Here is a 13,360-nt window from a genome sequence, read left to right on the forward strand (position 1 = left end):
TTAATGCTACCTAAAGCCAGGCTGATCTGTTTAAATCAATGCATAAAGAAATAAATAGGATAAAGTATATTAGTCATAAAGTTGGTATGTTTATATAATTGGAACTAGAGTGATAACAAATTAGAGAAAGTCCTTTCTCAGAACTCAGGGAGCTAGGTTCTACTTCCTGCTATTATTACCGGTGTTACTGAAAACAGTTTCCTCTAATTTATGATTTTCCACGTGCCAGGCACTAGTGCTAAGCACTCTCTATATAATAAACCCTTTTAATCTCAGAGCATCCTTGTGATACAAGTTTATTTTCATTTTACGGGTGAGAAAACTGGAGCTCAGAGAGATTAAATAAATTATCTAAATTCACCTCACTAGGACATGGCAGAAGGACATCCCAGATCTGTGTGCCACCAAACAAACCTCCATCCTGTCGCCAGCTCACAGTGGAATCCATAACAGTTCCCTTCACTTTCTGCAGCCTTAGGCTTTTTTCATTTGTGTCATGTGATGGGGGATGGGGTGTCACTAGAAGTCCTTTAATAGTATGTGGGTTGCCACTGGAATTTGACACAACATTGTAAAATGACTATAACTCAATAAAAAATGTTAAAAAGAATAAAAAATAAATAAAATTTAGGTGATTCTAGGTCCCACATAATAAAAAAAAAAGTATGTGGGTTGCATTTATGGTAGAAAGAACAAAGGCTTAGAATTTGGACCGAGCTGAGTTTAGATTCCCTCCAGCACCATGATGCTGGATAACCCATCCATGCCTCAATTTCTTCATATATAAAGAGGGAACATCACACCTAACTCATAAGGCTATTGTAGAATTCAATGAGATACTCCAGAAGGTGCCCAGTCGCTCTAATATTCTGTGATTTTAGTCTAAAATAAATCGACCTGACTGTAATTACATGAAAACCAAAAGATGAAATGGTAATTCATGAAAGAAAAATCTTTTAAAAATTAATGCAATAAGTTAAATTTATTGAAAAATCATTACTTTCTAAATGCGTTATAGACTGTGATATGCTATAATAATAAATTACTTTAAAGGGGGCATTCATCCTTTGATCTTCTACAATTTAGAAAGAAAAGTTATAAAGGTTTCATTCCCTTAAGTCATTCAAAATTGAATTGTGAATCTAATAGCAGATTCCAGAGCCTCTGAGGATAATGAGGAAATTATCTTCTAAAGGGAATCTGTTTTCAATGAAGTAAAACATCGCATTACCCAATCACTTCCAATAAAGGGAGTGCATTTGTGCAATAAAAATATTTGGGCAACTTTATGCTATTTTGCCCTAAGACAATGAACTTTTATTCTTTTTAGCTGCAGCCAGCATTTATCTTTGTAACTTCTTCCGCACACCAATTTTAAATTCCTCTATTAGCCATCATTTACTTCAAGAGAGCAGATGAAATCACAAATTGAATTTAAGTAGTTTCTTGATGGCCTTTATTATACCTGATTTGGTCAAAATCAGTCCTCCCCATAATCAGTTATTGCGGAATCCTCATAGGGAGACAAACAGGAACTGCCAGATGGCTGAATTGGAACAAAGACCAAACTTCATTCCTTGACCAAAAATGCAGAAATGAAGGAAATGTAATGGCAACCAAGATGAACATCTTCTACCTCCTGATGATTCAACGGTCTGAGAGAACAATGATTCCAGCTGATACTTACTGAGCACTGACTATGTAGATGTTTTCTTTTTTTTTTTTTTAAAAACATTTTTTATTGAGTTATAGTCATTTTGCAATGTTGTTTTTGCAACATGTAGATGTTTTCTTAAGATTTAGAAATCACAGTGCTCAAACGCGTCATTGTACCTGATGCTCGAAACAACCCTCTGAGGTGAGTGATGACTGTCACCCTCATTTTACAACCAAGGGGGTTGAAGCACAGAGAAATAAATACCTTCTTGGGCCTCACAGTCAGCCCATGGCAGAGGGAGTTTTTAACCCAGGCAGTTCTGCTCTGGAGCATAAGCTTTTAACCACCGTGCCATGTCTTGGCCACTTCCAGGGTGATCAGAGCTAGCTCTGTCCCACCCTGTCTCATGTCTTGGTTTGGCCACGGATGCCATGGATCCTTATCTAAAGGCCCCCTCTGAGATTTTAATTACCATTTTAACTAAAAATAGACTTATCATACGATCCAGCAATCCCACTCCTGGGCATATATCCAGAAGGAACCTTAATTCAAAAAGGCACATGCACCCCAATGTTCATAGCAGCACTATTTACAATAGCCAAGATACAGAAAGAACCTAAATTTCCATTGACAGATGACAGGTAAAGATGTTGTGGTATATTTATACAATGGAATACTATTCAGCTATAAAAAGAAGAAAATAATGCCATTTTTAGCAACATGGATGGACCTGGAAATTGTCATTCTAAGTGAAGTAAGCCAGAAGGAGAAAGAAAAATACCATATGATATCATTTATATGTAGAATCTAAGAAAAAAGACAAATGAATTTATTCTTATTTACAAAACATAAACAAACTCACAGACATAGAAAACAAACTTATCGTTACTGGAGGGGAAGAGGGTGGGAAGGGATAAATTGGGAGTTCAAGATTTGCAGATACTAACTACTATATATAAAATAAGTAAGTTTATAGTGTATAGCACAGGGAACTAGATTCAATATCTTGTAGTAACCTATAATTAAAAAGAATATGAAAATGAATATATGTATGTATATGTATGACTGAACTATTATGCTGTACACCAGAAATTGACACAACATTGTAAACTGACTATACTTCAATAAAATAAAATAAAATAAAATAAAATAAAATAAAATAAAAACATAGTAAAGATGTAAAGAACAAGACAGAGAAACAGCAAACAAAATGAGATAAACATTTTTTTAAAAATCAAAGTAAATAAATGCTTAAGGAGAATTAGAAAAAAGAAATGTAAAGATATACATAGTTACTGACTTAAAAGAATATAATCCAAATAAAAGGACAAAAACATTATTTAAAGATACAGTTAAATAAAATTTAACAATAATTAAAGAAATTTTGGCTGTACCTGTTGAAAAGGCAAACAGCAGAGATAATCTGATAAAATTACAGGACTTCAAAGATAAAAAAATCTTTTGGGTGAATAGACAAAAATTATTGAGTCACCTAAATAGAGAAAAAAAAAAGAAGCTAAACGATAAGCAGACTAAGTGATAAATGGCTAAGTGATGGGGGAATAAAACAGTTAAGTGATAAATGCTTTCAAGGTCCTTGAGGAAAGATGTGACCCAAGAATTTCATACCCTGAAAAAATTAGTTCAAATATAAAGACAGCATGAAAATCTCTACTGAACATGCTGAAACTCAGAGAATACTTACCATGAGTCCTTCTTGAAGAAAGCATGAGGACAAACTTCATTCAGTTAGGAATTAAATGGGGAAACTGCAGTAAAAGACATCAATGGGCATTGAATCCTTAACTTGGTCATAGTTTCAACCAGATGTTGACATTAGAGTTACAGAACAAAATGAAATGTTAGGCAAGTGTACAATGTAGATATGAAACAACTAGCAAAGTTTAGGAGGGCAGGTGAAGACAAATGGTAGAGATAATGTATTATGATTTATCTTTTATGGTTAGGTAAGAAATATACTATCTCAAGCTGCTAGACAAAATCATATACATACGTGGGAAAATAGGAAGTGTAACTGAAAAAATTATATAGAAAGGGAAATTGAATAGTGTGGAAGAAAGAGGGTAAGAGGAAAACGAGGAAGTATATTCCAAAGTGTAGAAAGAGTGTCATCATTATTATCTCATCACTAGTATTGTATCCTCATTGAAAATAGTCAAGATACTATCTGCAGAAATAGAAGATTGGTGTATTATATAAAGATACAGAAATAGAAAAGACTGCTAGAACAAAACACATAAAACTCTAAAGTATATATTGTATATACTTGTATACTATGTATGACATAATCTGTGTAATTCTGATGGCTGATTTTATGTGTCAGCTTGGTTGATGTGGTGCCCAAATATTTGGTAAAAGATTACTCTGGATGTTTCTGTGAAAGTGGTTTTGGATGAAGTTGGTGAACTTTGAGTAAAGCAGATTACCCTCCATAATATGGGTGGGCTTTGTTTAATCAGTTGAAGGCCTTAATAGAACAAAGACTTACCTCCTATGAACAAGAAGGAATTCTGCCAGCAGACTACCCTTGGACCCAAACTGTAATGCTTGCCTGGGTCTTCAGTCTACTGGTCTACCCTGCAGATTTTTGGACTTGCCAAGCCTCTGCTGTTGGATTAGCCATTTCCTTAAAACAAATCTCTTTCTCTAGTTCCCTGTAGAACTCTGACTGATGCAATAGTGTGGTGTATGTGTGTGTATGTGTATGTGTGCGTAAAATTTTAGGGTCATATAAGTCATATGTAATATATAATTCTAAAATATGTGTAATTGCATTCTGTAGTGAAAATTGACCATAATTTTTACAACATCCCAAAAATAGTTGCAAAAGTTGACCATTTATTAGGCCCCCCAAAAATCAATACATTCCAAAATGTAGAAAGAGTATAGTCATTATTATCTGACCACAATACAACAGAACTAAAAATCAATTAGCAAAGCTAGAAAAAATAAGAAAACCTTTCCCTTATACAACTATTAGTTCAAATAGGAAAAGTAAAATTGCATTTCATCAACAAAACAACAATAGTTAAGACAGTGTCAATCTATTAGCAATGCTCTAAAATGTATAATCATATTAATAAACAAGAAGAAAAGTTTATGCTTACATAATATTTTAATAATAAATAAGAAAATACACATAAATAAGCTTACATTAATAAATATGAAGGAATAAAAGTAAAGTAATCAAGAAAGTAAAAAAAGAATAATAAAACGTCTAAAAAGCAAAGGAAGAAAGTAATACAGATGAAAACAGAAATTCATAACTCAGAAAACAGAGTAATGATAAAACTAAAAGAAATTCAACACATCAACTAACATTAAAAAGGTAGAATGATGTAAAAAAGACATTCCTAAGTAAAAAGAAAGATTTTTTTAAAAGACTGATAAATTCTACATAAAATCATTCGTGTTGAAAAAAATACTGCTTAAAAAGTCAAAGGCAATTGACAAACTAGTAAAAATAAAAGTCCAACTGAAATCACAGATAGAAGGCTAATTAATATCTAAAGAACTTGTATTAATCAATAAAAGGTCAACAACCCAATTTTTTAAAAAATCAGAGTGTGAGTGGGAAAATGAATTACAAGCGTCTCTTAAGAGTAAAGAGATGCTTGACCTCATTCATAAAGAAGTGAAAAGTGAAATGATAATGTTAGCCTTTTTTTTTTTTTTTTTTTTTACCAACCAGATAACATAAAATCAAATGTTTGGAAATACTATGTTGGCAATAATGTGGAGTAACAGGCACTCTCCTTACATAGCTGGTGGTGAGGTAAGTTAATAGAATCCTTATTGAAAGCAATTTGGCAATATTCATTAAACGATAAAGCATATATTCTTTTATCCAGCAACTCTACTTCTAGAACTTTATCTCACATGCATACAAATATACATATGAATGATATGTACACAGTTATTCATTATAGCATTGCTTGTAAAAGCAATCTTTTGGCAACTATCTTACTATCTACCAATAGAGAACTTATAAAAAATTATGATACGTTCTTTTGATTCAATACTATACAGCTATTCAAAAATGAATGAAACTGTTCAATATGAATTGACATGAACGCCAAGATAGTCTATATTGTTTAATAAAGAAGATCAGAGTGTAAAAGAGTCAGCTCAGAATGCCAACTATCTACCAATAGAGAACCTAAAAAAAATTGATACATTCTTATAATTCAATACTATACAGCTATTCAAAAATGAATGAAACTGCTCAATATGAATTGGCATGACCTGTAAGATATTATATATTGCTTGATTAAAAAGATCAGTGTAAAAGAACCAGCTCAGAATGCCAACATTTGCTTTTTTTTTAAACATTTTTTATTGAGTTATAGTCATTTTACAATGTTGTGTCAAATTCCAGTGTAGAGCATAATTTTTCAGTTATACATGAACATACATACATTCATTGTCACATTTTTTTTCACTGTGAGCTACCACAAGATCTTGTATATATTTCCCTGTGCTATACAGTATAATCTTGTTTATCTATTCTACATATGTCTGTCAGTATCTACAAATTTTGAACTCCCAGTCTACCCCTCCCACAAAAGCCATAAATATAAAGAAGGACATTTTTAATGATTAAAGGAGAATTACAAGGTGAAGATATTACACTCATTAATATATATGCACCCAATATAGGAGCACCAAAGAACATTTGCTATTTTAAAGAAGAGGAAACACTTACACATTTTTGCATATGCATGGAATGTGACTGTCAGATACACTCTTGTGTATCATAATTCTGATAATAGCAATTGCCTTTTGAGAAGGAAAGTAGGTAGGAGGTACAAGAATGAGAGACAATCCTACCTTTTACTATCAGCCTTTTTGAATATTTTTACTTTTGTACCATACTCATATTTTTTATTTAAAAATAAGCAAGTGTTAAAAAGAGAGAAAATGATATGTGAGCTGACTACCGCATTTGAGTTCTAAGCAGGATGGCTTAGAATTATTTACCACTATCCCCTCCCCATGTCTCTCCCCCACCTGCCATGGTTCAAGATCTGATACTTGAGGACTTAAAAATTAGTTCTGTATAACTTTGGAATATGCCAATTTTTCAAGAGGAAAAGGGAAAGTAATCTCAGTTAATCATTGAGATCGGGGATCAAACTTGTAACCATCTTCCACTGTGTGCAGGCTTGTTGACTCCTTGTGATCTTTCTTTAGATGCTATCTTGTTCACAGAGTCTGTTCACAAGATTACTGGAGGGGAAACCAGAGAAGAGATCTGGCCATCTGTAAATTACTGACTCTTCATTTCTACTTCTTTGATCTACAGAAAGAATGAACAGGTTAGGGAAATTAGTGATCAGGAGATTTGAAAGGTGTACTAGGGCTGGAGCTGAGTAGAGCATGGGGATGCCTGATATAAGGTTAGTGACAATGTAGCTTTGCTAAAGTGACAGGGCACTTTAAAGTGGTTTTCTCCTGAGGTTGGTTTCCCATAGAGTTGCTTACATGCCCACCAAAACTTTACAGGCTAGTTGATAAGATCTAAACAGAACACATGAAAAGAACCAGAGAATACATAAATTTGCACTTGATTATTTTTTAAATTGAGGTATAGTCAGTTTACAATGTTGTATCAATTTCTGATGTACAGCATGTTTTAGTCATGCATATACCTATATATTCTCTTTCACTATAGGTTACTACAAGATATTGAATATAGTTGCCTGAGCTATATGGTAGAAACTTGTTGTTTATTTTATATATAGTAGTTAGTATCTGCAAATCTCAGAACTCCCAATTTATCCCTTTCCACCCCCTTTACCCCCTAGTACCCATGAGTTTGTTTTCTATGTCTGTGAGTTTGTTTCTGTTTTGTAAATAAGTTCATTTGTGTCCTTTTTTTTTTTTTTTTCGATTCCACATGAGTGATAGTATATGGTATTTTTCTTTCTCTTTCTGGCTTACTTCACTTAGAATGAGAATTTCCAGTTCTATCCATGTTGCTAAAAATGGCATTATTTTATTATTTTTTATGACTGAGTAGACACCACAACTTCTTTATCCAGCTGTCTGTCGATGAATATTTAGGTTGTTTCCATGTCTTGGCTATTGTAAATAGTGCTATTATGAACATTGGGGTAAATGTATCTTTTCAAATAGAGTTCCCTCTTGATATATGCCCAGGAGTGGGATTGCTGGATCATATGGTAAGGCTATCTTTGGTTTTTTGAAGAATCTCCATACTGTTTTCCATAATGGTGGCACCAAACTATATTCCCACCAACACGTACTTGATTCTTAATTGACTTCACACATCCATGTTCAATCGCTGACAGGTTTCTGAACATTCAGACTTTGCAGGAAGTCTCCAGAAGTTTGCTACCAATGGTCCTATATTAAATGACCTTCCTTAGTCAGGTTGCAAAATAGTTTTCAAACTGAGCTCTTGTGTTCCCAGGGAACCCAGAGAGAAAAGAGGAAACTTAAGATCTCTAAGAGCAGTTACATTGTATCTCAGTGTGCTGGGGGTGTCAGCTGATAGAGTATCCAGAGACCTTCTCAGGGGTGGAAAGCTGATTTCAGATCAGGGTGTCAACAAAGAGAGGAATGATGGTCAGGAACAGTTTACACCCTCCTTCACTGTTACTTTAGATCGCTCAGAACTGAAACCCAGGAGGAGGGTGTGAATTTGATCTTTCTTCCTGCATAGTATGAAGCATAAATTCCTCCACTTTCAAAAGGATAGCAGGAATTTGGAGAAGGGAAAGGCCAGGGTGGGCTAGGTCCTTGTAGAAGATTTTCTGGGGAGCGGTGAGGGTTTGAGCTGAACTCAGAAGCTCCAGAGAGAGGGGCAGCTGAGGCAAGTGAGCTGTGTGACCCAACCTTTGGAATCTGGGGTTGAACTGGCCTGATAGGGAAATTAAGGAGCCTGAGGGAGCCATCTGCTAAGGAGAGGGTCTCTCCGGGCCCCTGTCAAGACCCCATGGCTCCCCTGCCTGGAAAGCTCATTTCCATTCTGAATTTTGAATGTCCCAGTAAACATCCCACAGCTACTAGTAAACATCTGAGCCCCAGGGCCTTTCCAGTCAGGCTGAGCAGAATCAGAATTTCACCACTCCCCCAGCTCTATGTCATTGACCAGTTACCCAATTCTTCTGGTCTATAAAATGAAAAACGTTAATATCTACTTTGTAGAGTGTTTGGATTGTTCAGATGTAATTCACGAAAGGATGTGACACATCGTAGGAGTCTCCAAATGCTCGTTACCATTACTCTTGGGCCAGGCTACTGTGCGCCTCGAAAAAAGATAAGGAAGAGAAACCAGGCTCTCACTACAACCTATGGCACTGCTCTCATGAAGGAAGAAGACTGCTGCCTCCTGTGCCCCTGGGTCCTGGGCCTCCTGGGCCCCACAGGTATTAAATATTCAAATATGGGATTAATGAAATAGGCTCTACTTGCCTGTTTTGGTATTTATTTTCACATCATTTTACTATTGTCATAAAGGTCATTTGTGAATTATGTGACTGTCTTTTTAGAGACAGTGTTACATAAATGTTAAAATTTAAATTCATGAAAATGGGAAAGAAAATCCGTCAGACTACGTGCCTTGATTTTTTTCTTGGAACAATAGTAAGTTTAGTCATAACTCTGGTTTCTCTATCAGACTCAAATCAGGGTTCCTGATGGTCACTGACACCAGAAACTTGACAGCTTCCAAAGACCTTGGAGGGCGGCTGCTGACACCAAGACCCCATGCCTGGAGCCAGGAGGAAGACTGAAACCTGAAGGTATGAGATGCTACTTACAAACCGCAGGGGTTCCCAACCCAGGGCTGGAGGCCTGGAAGCTAGTTGTGGTTCGTGCTGGCTTTACTGTAGGAGAAAACAAGTGTAATGCTTTAATTTCTGTGTCCCTAAGGGTTTGAGAGCACTTACAAATAACAAATCTGAATGCTCAGGGCTGTTCTATGAGTTCCCTGGGCCCTAGGCACGTGTGCTTCCATGGGCCCTTTCTTCCATAACAATTTTTAAAATTATATTTCATGCACTGGAATAAAGATAAATATATTAATACTGTATACTAAAACATTTTCTTTGACCTAAAATTTGGGTTTTTTTCCTGATTGTAAAAGAAATGTGTTTTTACACCTATTTTGTTTTGTGGGCCCTAGGCACTGTGCCTACTATGCTAACTGGATAATTTGGCTCAGATGGGGTGAGAATTAAATGAAAAAGGCAATGGCAGGGAGGAAAGAATTGGAACTATGGGGAGAGAAAACATCATTGAGGACCACAGAGTGGTGAGTTACAGAAAGCAGCAAATAACCTAGCCAAATTCTGTGGAGGTCCTCAAACACAGCCTCACTTTCTCAGAGGTTAAAATCTCCATCTCTTGAGAATTTGCTCATTTTACATTCAGGCTGATTACAACTTCGTGCGTGCAGCAGAGTGAGTGTGGAGCACCAAGGTGAACCCTTTTCAGGAGCAAGTGTTTTTCTGATTACTTTGCATTTGTGTATCTAAAACGGGGATCCCGTGAATGCTAACTCCTGCCATTTGAGTTTCCAATTGAATCATCAAGAGGCAATTTTGTCTCTCATTTGTAAACTTCCACATAGTGTTCAGTTTCTTCAGTTTTTCTCCTTTCCTGTAATCCTGAAATGTGTTTAGAAGCTGTCAGCCTTTGCCAGCCAGCCCAAAGCGGGCTCCACAAAGACCTGGGAGAATCATGGAGAACCTTATACAGCACCATCAGAAATGTCACCTACTGTCCCTAGGCCTGTGCTCTTCTGGTCAGAGGAATGAACACAACCCACACCCCTGGCACTCTTGCTTGCCAGATGGAATCATCAGGACCTTCCTGGAAATATTTAGTAAACCTACATTGTGGGTACCTAACCAGCCAGCCACTCGAAGGTGGGAAGATGGCTACCATTTAAGATGCTCTTTGCCATTGGCTTGTGTTGGTAAATTGTTTTTCTAACAAAATCACTGTTAATGTGCAACAGGCTTCCCCTCACATACAAATCCAAATGGAACAGGATATCTACTTTCTAGAAGGAAGGAAGACATGCTTTCAACATACATTTGTGCTATAGTTTCTGCCCCAGCTGAAATGGTACTCCTGCTCTGTGCTGTTCACGTGAGTGTCAGAGTACCTGCTCTGAATTGTTTCCCCATTTGTGGAGACAAGGTTACTCTGACTGATCCCCTCTCTTTTAATCAGCTTCCACTGTGGACACCAATTGCACTGACATCGTTTTCCTCTAGGAAGAAGGACTAATACTTATTGACCACTTGCTCTTGGACTAGCTTCATTCTTTCCCTGCATGATCTCATTCAATCTTCAGACCTATTGGAAGTGGAAGTAATAATCCTTTATAGATGAGGACACTGAGGTTCATAGAGGTGAACAACTTGAGAGAACTCAACCATAGAAATAAGAGGAAAGAAAAGTGTGCAAGACAAAATGTACCAGATAACTAAGGATATGATTTTATTCAGGCTATTGCAATAAGGAGAATGCTCATTAATGAGAAACATCTCAAAAAAAAAAAAAAAAGGAAAGGAACACGGGTTTTGTAAAAGCAGGTAAACAAGAGAGTCATCAACAAGTCTTATGGGAGTCAGGAGGAAGGATGGAAATGGGTATTGGAGTATACAAAGGTAGGGTGTTCCTTTGTGGTTAGCCACTCCTTGGAACACAAGAGGGTAGGGGGATTTCTTAGCTGTTGCAACTTTCTGGGAGCACAAGGCTCAGAAAATAATTTAACATCATCAGAACCCCCTTATTTTTTTTTTCAAGACAAATATCATTCATTGCTGAACAACTCAGAAGTGATCATAAACCTCTTGAGAGGGCAAAGTAGGGGCTAGGAAATGTCCCTGAGGATTCCTGTTAGATGTTGTTCCTGTAAAACCAGTTGAGCCATCTGTTGAGAAATGGTGGCGAAGATCAGTTGTTTTAGGGTTCTGAAGATCAGGCATCTTGAAAGAGAGATGCTTAAAATAAAAAGGGAAATATTGGTATTGAAGTGTGTATTAAAGAACCAGGAGCTGATTTCTGAGGGTAGCCAGCCCAGTGGGTTCCAAGAGGTTGGTGGAGGAAAAATTCTTGGTTATTCAGCTCTACTCTCTGAGTTTCTTGAGGTTCTCTAGCTGGGATGTCTGTGCTGTTAGTGATGTTGTCCACTGTCTTGGTTACCTCTTGTAAAAGAGCATGTAAGACCTGAGCATTTCTCTGGACTCCCTTAGTGGTCCAGACACAGCTTGTCCAGGAAGAATTCTGGCCTGTGCAGGGTCTGCTGCAGTGCTGAGCCCCTTGGAAGTTTATGGCAAGTTGCTGAGTTTCAGCTTGTTGGGCCTCTTCAGATCTTAGGGAAAAGAGCCAGCTACAGGACAGCCTAGAGTCCTGGTGGAGATCTGGGCAGTCAGGTTTTAGTTCTCAGAGACTCTAAGCCAGGTGGGAGGGAGGAAAATTGGAAAAGTTTGTTTGGAGGCTTGTAGAAAGATATTGAAGGAAATTAAAAGGATTTAAAAATTTGGTAAAGATTACCAATTTGATTGAGGTAACAGGAGCAAGTCCAGGTTTCTCCAGGAGGGTAGGAGAGAAACCAACAAAATCTCTATCCAACAAGACAGAGTTTGTATATCTACCTGTGACTTTCAAAGGTGAAAGACATGAAAGATGTTTGTGCAAGAATAATGCAACTGACAAAAGAATTTGTTTCAGTGCAAAACAAGATAAAATTCAATCCAACAAAATGTTTAGACAAAATATCAATGAATATAATGATTAACCATATTTTCAAAGAGTGAATATTATATATAATTTATAAAAATAGATATAAACAAAATCCTTACAAAGTCTTCATATTTAACATATTATAATGCACCATAAAGATTTCAAGTGTTTAGTTAGAAACTGTCAAGAATAAATAATGAATACCAAGTAAAGAGATTCTGTAAGCCTGGAGTAGGCCTTAAATATCTGTAGGTTAATAAAGCTCTATAGGTAAGTGATGTTAATAAAACTCCAGAGATAATAAAGCTCCACTTGAAAACTATTGCCCTAGAAGTTGCTAGATTTAAATTTAAACAGTGAAGTTGCAACAAAGTTAACATTTTAAAAAAATACTGAAAATATGACCGACGCTACATTGTTGTTGTCTAACTTAAGGAAGGGAAGAACCAGGACTCTGATAAATAGGAACACATTATAGACAGCAAGGGCACTGACAAATCTCTAGGAACCTCCTGTATGACACACAATCTGAGTTATTTCTATTAATAATATCACCCATACAAATTTAACCTAGGGGAAGCTAAGCACCTCTTCTGATTTGACAACTGATTTGACAACTCTGGTTGCAATTCATCAATAGCAACATATTAAACTTTATTATTTCTAGCACCTCTCTTTTCACAGGGTGACAGAACAAATTCCATGTGATTTTCTAGGGGCCCTCTGGGAAATCTCAAAGACCGTTTTAAGTGCGAAAGATATTATTTATAATTGGATTTTGGAAAGACAAAAATCAAAAGTTGCTAGGAGATTTGAACACCTAAGATAGAATTGGATCATGGGTGCTGGAGACACATCATTTTGCTTCTCATTTCAAAGTGACAATAAAACATTAAAAAATAAACATTGAAGGCAACATGGTTGTAAAGAACTTTAGCTCTTTCCTAAGTGAGAAGT

General features: G+C 36.3%; 1 long non-coding RNA gene across 3 annotated transcripts in view; it reads right to left on the reverse strand.

Annotated features, from left to right (window-relative positions):
- Positions 1-6,115: 6,115 nt before the first annotated feature.
- The window catches only part of LOC116658665, an 84,729-nt gene continuing 77,484 nt past the window's right edge, over positions 6,116-13,360 (reverse strand). For 2 of the 3 annotated variants that reach the window (XR_004313896.1, XR_004313898.1), the window contains 2 exons: positions 9,466-9,531; positions 6,116-6,977 (listed from right to left, as the gene is read on the reverse strand). This is a non-coding gene — a long non-coding RNA (uncharacterized LOC116658665). The remainder of the gene's footprint in view (positions 6,978-9,465; positions 9,532-13,360) is intronic. The other variant, XR_004313900.1, reaches the window with a different exon arrangement.

The sequence above is a fragment of the Camelus ferus genome, chromosome 21 (genome assembly GCF_009834535.1).
Source record: "Camelus ferus isolate YT-003-E chromosome 21, BCGSAC_Cfer_1.0, whole genome shotgun sequence".
Taxonomy (NCBI): domain Eukaryota; kingdom Metazoa; phylum Chordata; class Mammalia; order Artiodactyla; family Camelidae; genus Camelus; species Camelus ferus.